General features: G+C 33.2%; 1 protein-coding gene across 8 annotated transcripts in view; it reads right to left on the reverse strand.

Moving 5' to 3' along the window:
- The window catches only part of LOC134529686 (uncharacterized protein K02A2.6-like), a 48,500-nt gene extending 41,944 nt beyond the window's left edge, over window positions 1-6,556 (reverse strand). For 2 of the 8 annotated variants that reach the window (XM_063364039.1, XM_063364048.1), the window contains exon 1: window positions 6,468-6,520. The gene's annotated coding sequence lies outside the window, so the exon portion shown is untranslated. The other 6 variants (XM_063364040.1, XM_063364043.1, XM_063364042.1 and 3 more) reach the window with 6 other exon arrangements.
- Between the last annotated feature and the right edge of the window lie 4,027 nt (window positions 6,557-10,583).

Consider the following 10,583-nt stretch of genomic DNA (forward strand, 5'->3'; position numbering starts at 1 on the left):
TGAACGTTTGGCATAAATATTACAAATTTATAATATCGTAAGAAAGTAATAGGACTGATTTTCTTCCGCCGCGACTGTACTTCGGAGCGTGCGCGCACCGACTGGATTCGGTAGAGGGGGTTCCTAGCTAACGAACGAGCGGCTGGTCAGTTGTCTCCGAGCAGCTGGAGAGTCAGGACAGGCTTTTTCGCGCGACGTGTTTCTGTGAGTGGTGCAAGCCGAAAATGCAGCGTTCGTTAGAGCAGAGGTACGCGATTAAATTCTGTGTGGAACTCGTTAAATCTGCGACAGAGACGTTTGATATGATCAAGCAGGCTTACCCAGATGATGCTTTAGCAAGAAGTGGTGTGTTTCGGTGGCACAAGGCCTTTTCGGAGGGCCGGGAAGAGGTTGCCGATTAAGACAGTGCTGGAAGACCTTCGACTTCGACAAACCCTGACAATGTGACTCGTGTGCGCAAAGTTTTGAACTCAGACCGTCGACTGAGTATTCGTTTAATTGCCCAGATGTTAAATTTACCAAAATCTGTGGTTCATGACATTGTGACGGAGCATTTTAACATGCGCAAGGTGTGCGCAAAGATGGTCCCAAAAGTGCTCACTGACGACCAGAAATTGTGGAGAGTGTAAGTGTGCCAAGAAAATTTGAACATGCGTGAAAGTGACCCCCAATTTATGAATAACGTAATCACAGGTGACGAGTCATGGATCTTTGAGTATGATCCCGAGACAAAGAGGCAATCTTTCGAGTGGCACACGCCGGCGTCTCCTCGCCCAAAAAAGGGAAGAATGAGCAAATCCAAAGTGAAAACGATGCTCATTGTCTTTTTTGACATCAAAGGCATCGTCCACCATGAATTTGTTCCTCCTGGACAGACAGTCAACGCCAAGTTTTACGTGGAAGTGCTCAAGAGACACAAACGAAGGGTTAATAGGGTCCGACAAGACATCGCAGCCGACTGGAAGTTGCACCACGACAACACCCCGGCTCACACCGCCTTTCTTGTGAACAGCTACCTGACCAAGGCCGGCATCCCAACGCTTCCGCAGCCGGCCTACAGCCCAGATGGGCCCCCCGGACTTCTTTTTGTTTCCTCGCTTGAAAAGGTCGATGAAAGGCGAGCATTTTGAGACGACAGAGGGGATCCAAGCAGCTTGCACCGCGGCTCTCAAGGCTATTCCGGAGAATGCCTTCCGTGACGCCTTCAATGCTTGGAAATCGCGGTGGCAGCGATGCATCGACGCAGAAGGAGCCTACTTTGAAAGTTTTTAAAGAATTGTGTCAATTGGCTCAATAAATATTTTTAAATTGACTCAGTCCTATTACTTTCCGAACAAACCCTGTGGATACTTAAAAAAATTGTGGACAATTGGTTTGGTTAGTATTGCTACATTAAAAACACTGTAAAGATATTATTAATGGTTGGTTTGGAATTGTCTATTTTAGATGTAGCTATCCTGACCTAACCAACTGTTCACTTGATTTCACAGTATTTTTACTGTAGCTAACCTAACATACACAACATTCCACACTATTTTAAATAATGTTATGTTATATTTGTATGTCGCTGCTTTTCTAGAAATTAATAATAAAATTTTAAAAACACTTTTTTGAAAACTAGGGACTTTCTTTTATTTACCTTGAAAACAGCTTCTTTATATTCCTACTGGTTTCTTGGAAATCGCTGTTTAAAGCTTACATTGTAAAAACCTATGTACTGATGGAGCCATCGCCAATTTTTTAACATCTTTATATACAGAGAAACACAGGATCAGCAAACCCAACATTCGAAACATTCCATTCCTAGGCCTTGTTTGTGCATGATCGGTATAAAAATTACAAACTTGTTACATCACGAGAATAGTTGTTTAGATTAGGGTAAGCTCCATTAAAAATACTGTAAATTATTTTTAATGGTTGCTTAAAATTGCAACATAGCGTAGCAATCCATTCACACAAGTCCATTTCGAGGCCCGAACAGTTCAAAAATTCACAGAAGGTTACCTAAGTTTGCAGCTCGCACAAGCAACTTTATTAGCGAATAAAAACACGGATAAAAGATGTCCATATTTTATTTCATTGACTAAGTGATAGAGAAATTAGAGAATAGTCTAGCTACATTTAAAATACTTTCAAATAAAAAGTGTGGATGGTTGATTAGGTTAAATATATTGTAAAATCATGTGAATGTTTGGTTAGGTCAGGATAGCTATATCTTAAATTAGTAATTTCTAAGCAACCAAAAAATATTTTACAGTATTTTTAATATATCTATCCTAACCAACCATCCACAATGATTTAAAGTACTTTTAAAGTACCACAACCAACCTAATCGACCACTCTCATTATTTAACTAAAGTTCTCCAAAACATAAACACACAGACCCACGCTGGAAACCAAAAAATGGGGCGGGCCACTTTAATGCACAGGTATTGTAATGTAAGCTATAAACTGTCATTTCTCATAAACCAGTAAGAACTTGTCAATGCTGTTTTCAGGGTGAATACAAGAACATCTATAGTGTTTGAAGAAAAAAAAATTGGTTGTCTGTAAAGTCGGTTTACGGACAATTGTTTAACGTGACATCATAACAAAACATTGATGAAATGATTGCATACTTTTATGAATAAAATTGAAACATTTTTATGGAATTATCACTATTTTCTATGGATACTAAGGAGTGAAATTAAATCTACAGTTTAATTGATAAATTTACTTTTATTTGCACTCATAATTCAAATATGTTTATTACTTTAACGAAGAGATTATTTTAACTATCACTTTTATACATGTTTGCTATTTAACTTTTTCCAATCTGTGTTATTCTGTTAAGGATAGGATGATGATAGGAAAAGTAGGAAACGAATGGGATGTTTCAAGTTTAATGTACCTTGAAAAAGTCAAATCGATGGTTGTTCCAATCGAGTGGAAGAGAGATAGATGTGGCGATAGCGTACAATGAGTAATGGGACAATGTGCGTAACGGGACACTCTTTTGTGCGTGCAGCCGGCGTTCATCGATTTATTAGACGTCACGTCAAAAAATATTTTCAGAATTTTATTATTCATTTTCGGAAATTAAGATACATAAGAATTTTAACGTATTTCAAACGTAGCTCGACAATTCTCTAATTAATCCATAACGAAAGTCCATGAAAAACGATATCAACATTATTCTTTCACATTTTAATTCTATTTTAATTCTGCTACCAAAGTTGCACATGCAAGCTGCAAACATTGGTGTGAATCTTAAGTTTACCCTTGTTGCAATACTAAAGCGAAGACCGCTTTTCTGCACAGGCTACCTAATGTAACCTATAACAGATTTCTCAGAAACCAAATAAAGTTTAGAAACACTGTTTTCAAAGTAAATAAAGAAACATCTTAAGAGGAATTTTATGTTTTTTTTTAATGAAAAAGCCGCTACGTTAGAACACTACTTGATTCAAAATTGGGTAAATATGTATTGTACGGATTAGCGCCAAAAAAAATCGTACAAATATGAAATAACTTTCATTATATGCTCTTTTACGTCCTCTTTTCAAAACCGCCTGCGGACATAAAAAATTCCAATTACTTTTGGAGATATCGAATTTTTTAATATTCATTTTTTGGTGATTTTTTTAAAAAAAATTTTTAAAATCTGAAAATACCTTTATTCTGTGCTCTTTAACTTCCTCTTTTCATTAAACCCGGCGGAGATCAGAAATTCCAAATACTTTAGGAGATATGGAATTTTTTAATTTTCATGTTGTGCACTGATGCGGCGTTCAGCGGGAAGCCTACGATTCACACATCCTTCTGGACATACCCGAATACTCACGTTGGCAAACCTTCTTTTCTTAAAATTAGCAAGAAGTAATTAAAAATACTTTAAAACACTGTGGATGGTTGGTTATATTAGGTAAGTATAGCTACATTAAAAAAACTGTAAAATCATTTTATGGTTGCTTAGCAAATAACTTTTTAATATGTAGCTATCCAGCGCTAGGAAACCGTTTACATGATTTCACAGTATTTTTAATGTAGCTATCCTAACCGGTAAATATTTACTTGGGCGGTATTTCCGAGAAAAAATGTTAAAAATCCGAAAATACCTTTATTTTATGCTCTTCAACTTCCTCTTTTCATTAAAAGTGGCGGAGGTAAGAAATTCCAAATACGTTAGGAGATATCGAATTTTTAAATTTCATCATATGTAGTTGAGCGGTATTTGCAAAAAAAAATGTTAAAAATCCGAAAATACCTTAATGATATGCTCTTCAACTTCCTCTTTTCATTAAAAGCGGCGGAGATAAGAAATTCCTAATACTTTAGGAGATATCGAATTTTTTAATTTTGCAATACAAGACCTGTGGAACCATTCGAGCGGCGCCATTTTTGTTATTTTGCCGTGTGTTCGTGAGACGTGAATGCGTAATTAATAAAATGGTTGATTAGGTCAGGTCAGTTACATTATTAATACTTTCAAACTAAGCCGACATTAAAAATTATTTTGTGAATTAATTTTAATGGCTGTTTAGTTTTAAAATATTTATAATGTAACTGACCTGACCAAACAAACCCGGACAAAGGGTGAACAGTAAACTAAAATGGTCGATTAGGTCAGGTCAGTTACATTATAAATACTTTCAAACTAAGGTGATATTAAAAATAATGTGAATTAATTTTAATTATTCCTTAGTTTTAAATTATTTATAATGTAACTGACCTTACCTAACAAACCCGTAACAAAGGATGTACAGTAACAACTGACGTAAATTTTTTTGTTACTTATTATTTGCGCAACAATATCAAAATAACAAATAAGACTTTACAATTAGAAACGTTAAAAACTCACCTAAGTTGGAGGCGGTAATTAAACACCGTTTTAAACAATAATTGAACTAAATAATCACGTATTAGTTAATTTGAATTCTGGCCTATCACGAACAATCACGTGACATCATTATCCAATAAAAAAAAAATACTCGTAGTCTCGTACGTAAACAAGAAACAATGGTGCACGCACGCCACAGGAATGCGCTGGTTTTGTGCTGAAATTTAAAAATTCGATATCTCCTAAAGTATTAGGAATTTCTAATCTCCGCCGCTTTTAATGAAAAGAGGAAGTTGAAGAGCATATAATAAAGGTATTTTCGGATTTTTAACATTTTTTTTCGCAAATACCGCTCAACTACATATGAAGAAATTTAAAAATTCGATATCTCCTAAAGTATTTGGAATTTCTAATCTCCGCCGCTTTTAATGAAAAGAGGAAGTTGAAGAGCATTATATAAAGGTATTTTCGGATTTTTAAAAAATTTTTTCGGAAATACCGCCCAAGTAAATATTTACCTCCTAACCAAATCAACCATCCACAATGTTTTGAAGTATTTATAATGTAGCTAACATAACCTAATTGACCATTAGTTTTCATAAGTTGCATATTTATTTACAATAAAAAAAATTAAAAAAACCGAAGATGCACGATCGGGCGTTTGCCTCTCATCTGTTGAAAGAAGGCTTGCCAACGTGAGTATTCGGGTATGTCCAGAAAGATGAGTGAATCGTAGGCTTCCCGCGTTCACCATTGTTGCTTGTTTACAAGTATGATTTTTTTTTTCCGCGACGTAGTTGAACGACTACATCACGTAAAAAGAAAATTACGTGAGTTCCTACTGTTCATCCTTTTTCCCGGTTTGTTAGGTCAGGTCAGCTACATTATAAATACTTTAAAACTAAACAACCATTAAAATTAATTTTTATTATTTTTAATGTCCGTTCAGTTTCAAAGTATTTATACTGTAGCTGACCTGACCTAATCTACCTTTGTCCCGTTTTGTTAGGTCAGGTCAGTTACATTATAAATACTTAAAACTATACCAGTAAAATTAATTGATATTATTTTTAATTTCCGTTTATTTTAAAGTATTTATCATGTAACTAACCTTACCTAATGGAAAATTTCTGTTATTTAGGCATTCACGCACACACGGCAAAATATAAAATGGCGTCTGTTGAATGATTACATAGGGCTTGTATTGCAAAATAATAACGGCGATATCTCCAAAAGTAATTGGAATTTTTAATCTCCGCAGGCGGTTTTGAAAAGAGGACGTAAAAGAGCATATAATGAAAGTTATTTCATATTTGTACGATTTTTTTTGGCGCTAATCCGTACAATACATATTTACCCAAAATTGTATAAGGAAATGTTTTTCTTTTTAATTTGTTTTTCCTTGGGACTCCTTCAGAATTACTTCTGTTTACAATGTCACATATAAGTACTCAAATCAAATTAATATCAACTCTACACAGTAAGGACGAAATCTAAATCATAATTAAATAATTATATGAGACAGTTCTTAACCTCCAAAATTATTTTCAACACTTAACATTCTGCAAAATTAATCTATGCGATTAAATACCCATTTTAGTGACAATAATGTTACACAAGCACTTCAAAACAAACCCAAATAGTTTACCGGCTTAATAATAAAACTAACTCTTCACGTTCACATAGTAAAACAAATATATCCCATATTCAATAGGAATGTTGGAAAAATATCGATATATCGAAATACCGATATTTTTCGTACGATATATTAATATATATCGTAGATATTTTAACAAAGATATATATAAATATCGATATTTTTCTGCGATATTTTCATTCGATATTTCATAAATAATTAATACAGCCAATAAAATGTCGTTAACTGCATCTACAGTTTGGAAGTTTTTCAAAAAGATAGACTCTAAAAGTGTATCGTGTAATTTGTGTGGGAAAACATACAAAACGAGTGGAAACACAACAAACCTAGCAACACATTTAAAAAATAAGTACCAGCACGCATTCGTTCAACTGCACAAGAAAAGTAACGATGCCAAAACAAAAAAAAATTGGTTGTCTGTAGAGTCGGTTTATGGACGATATTTTAACGTGACAATATCATAAAAAAACATTGATGAAATGATTGCATACTTTTATGAATAAAATTGAATCATTTTTATTGAATTATCACTATTTTGTATGGATACAAAGAAGGAGTGAAATGAAATCTACAATTTAATTGATAAATTTACTTTTATCTGCACTTATTAATTCATATATGTTTATTACTTTAACGAAGATATTATTTTAGTTATAACTTTTATACATGTTTGCTATTTAACTTCTTCCAATCTGTGTTATTCTGTTAAGGATAAGACGATGATAGGAAAAGTATGAAACGAATGGGAGTGTTTCAAGGATGATGTGAAGGAAAATGGCTTACCCAACATCAAGATGCAGTCAAAAATAATATATTTGCGCCACGGACTCTGCAGCAATGCTAGGAGGAACGGGTTAGCAAAGAGCAATGAAAATGTTAGTTACATTGTAATGCATGAAAACAGAATTACGCCACGGACTCGGTCTCAATGCTAGGAGGTTCAGGTTAGCAAAAAGCAATATAAAATGAGCATAACGGCACACAGCGAAACGGGACAATGTGCGTAACGCGACACTTTTAGACGTGACAACGTCTAATAAATCGATGAACGCCGGCTGCACGCACGAAAAAGTGTCCCACTACGGATGTCCCACTACGGATGTGTTCTGTTCGCTCATTGTACGCATGCGTGGCATCTCTCTTCATGCTCATTTTACGCATGTGTGGCATCTCTCTTTCACTCGATTGGAACGACCATCGATTTGACTTTTCAATCATATTTTTGTCGTTTGAATTATTAATATTATGTAATTTAACGATCGTCCACCAATTTTCAGCACAATCGGTACGGTTATTTAAAAGAAATGTTGAATATTCAAATACGTTTTGAACCAACAATGGTGTTTTACAGTTACACATAATAATTCAAATTACAACCGGGATCTTTTGCACAATGTTTTAAAAAATATTGTAACACATTATAAATAAGTTTGGTGTATTTGGGATGCGTATTTGTTATAAAATCGAGTTATAAAAACGAAATAATATTATTCCCCTACCGTGAACAAAATTTTTATAAATCTATATATAACATATGAAACGATTACCTAATAATAAAACATGGCCTTGTGGCTGAGTGGTCAGCGGCGCTATTTTCTAATCATAAGGTTGTTGGTTTAAATCCCGGCAGGTGCGAAATTTTTTTATGTACTTGTAAAAATAAATACGGCGCACGTAACATTTCAAAAGTAATAAATATATTTGAATAATGAATGCAAATAAAAGTAAATTTATTAATTAAATTGTACATTTCATTTCACTCCTTTGTATCCATACAAAATAGTGATAATTCAATAAAAATGATTCAATTTTATTCATAAAAGTATGCAGAGGTAGATTTTATCATACAAAAGATAGAAAAATTAAAAAAAATTATTCCTCAAAGAATATAATATTTTTAATGCCTAAATGGTTTGGTTGCAATAACCTATTACGGCTCAGTCTCAGGCCGAATATGATATTTCCTTTTCTTCTGGATCAATCATTTCATCAACGTTTTGTTGGTATGACGTCACGTTAAACAATCGTCCGTAAACCATTGAATATATATAACTTATAGAAGTCGCGAGGGGATAGGATTTATTATTCCAATTTTCGGATCCAAAACTGTGGTAGTTGTTAGCTCCGCCGCTAGACAGCTCTTCTTTCCACAAGAGGGTGCTCGTAGTTACCAGCTTCCACGCCAGAGCGCTGTAGCGTCGCTTTTTTCAAGGTCATGCACGTAATTCTGTCTCACTCTATCGAGAGGCGGTGCTTTTTGCTGAAATCCGAGCGCTTAGATACGGGCGGGCGCAACTGAATTGGAGGAGTACGGCACCCGAAAAAAAAAAAAAAGTGCGGTTAAAATATGCCAACATCAAAATTTAAGTTTTAATTATAAGAAAACTACAGAAATTTCTTAAACGTAATAACGTAAAAAAAAAATACTGACATTCGTAGTTCAGAATTTATAAAATGTTGTGTTAACGGAGTGGCACATTGAGTAAAATGGCAAAACATAATTTGGAATAATTCTTGACAACGTTGAATGATTTTGGTAGCTATGAAACAACTATGGCTGCGATGACTGTTCAAACGCGTGCACGTAATGTTATTAGTAACTGAAACTAATGGTATGATGTCATACTTTGTGGCTATGCAGTTTATAATTTTTTTTAACATAAGATGAAGCATTTTTACATAATGTTTTGGTTGTTTCGTAATTCAAAATAAATAATCTTAAACGTTATTATGGTGAATATTCCCAGTAACGAATGACCACTAAAAAAATCAATTTTGCCAACATAGATCTGAAAAGTTAACGATTTACTATGTTAAGTTGCTTATAAATAACGCACATTTCCCGGATCTCTAAATAAAATAAGAGTTTTTGTTATAGCATTGAGTTGCCACTCTTTATATTCCTTGCTTTGAGGTTAGATACACAAGTTATGCTCGTAAAAACGATGCGCAAGTATTTTGAATACAAATATATTTTCTTTTAATAACCGAAAGGTAAATATTATTTCCATGAAATATAATACAATTATTTAAACACAGACAACATAAAAGAGCTATTTTTTGTTTATTATTCCATCTGGCGTGAAAAATATTATATTTTAAAAACAGTTTGTGGATTTTTATTAGAAAATAAATATTTATTTATGACATCAATTTAAGTTGTTGAAAAAATTCACTTTGGTATGAATTCAACCAAATTCATGTTATTCAGGGCAGAAAATTAGAAACTACCAAAAATGATTATCTACATTGCTATTTTGTGTAAATCTGTAAACGGACTTAGTAAGTGATATATTTATAATTCCTCATTTTAGCAACCTATTTTTACACAAGAGAAAAAGGATTTTATACTAAAAATTATTATGTTAAACCATTAATTAGCAGGAAACATGTATGAATAATCTATTTAAATTTGCATTTGAACAGTGAATATTATTTTGCAATAATAAATATATTTTATCATCGTATATCACGGATGAAAAGTTAATATTTCCATCTAATCAGAAGAATTATGACACAGTTAATTAAATTGCTTAACAAGTTTTTACTCACATGAAAATCATTAAAAATTGGTTGGGAAGTTATATAAATATACAAAAACAAATCATTATACATACAATTTTATTATCTTAGTGGATTTAAATTAATGGTGTCCCAGTGACTACTGCGAAGAAAAAAATCTTGCGAAAGGTTTCCTCGTAATTGAAATTCGTCAAAAAAAATCTATCTCTTATTTTTGGTGACATTTCTGACAAGTGGTACGATGAAATTTGAGGCTGGCAAATGAATGTTGTGAAGCAATAAACAAAATATCACATTCGTGAACTACAAATGTATGGTTGTTTTTATTTTATAGTAAAAGTATATCTAATAACCCGTGGCTTTGCTCACGTAATTTCCGGGTATTGCTGATATTCTACCATTTTAAGAAAAGTATGTATTAAATTCCAAAGATTTTTGAAGAATTATACACAAAGAACTGTCAAGTATAGAACATATTTAATAAATAAAAATATTTTTACGACTTATTTTTAATTGGTTTAGCGTAAGCCTATTTTAACTTTTATTTAAAATTAAGTACCTACCTTATTTTCTATCTCCCGGTTT

The sequence above is a fragment of the Bacillus rossius genome, chromosome 2 (assembly GCF_032445375.1).
Source record: "Bacillus rossius redtenbacheri isolate Brsri chromosome 2, Brsri_v3, whole genome shotgun sequence".
NCBI lineage: Eukaryota > Metazoa > Arthropoda > Insecta > Phasmatodea > Bacillidae > Bacillus > Bacillus rossius.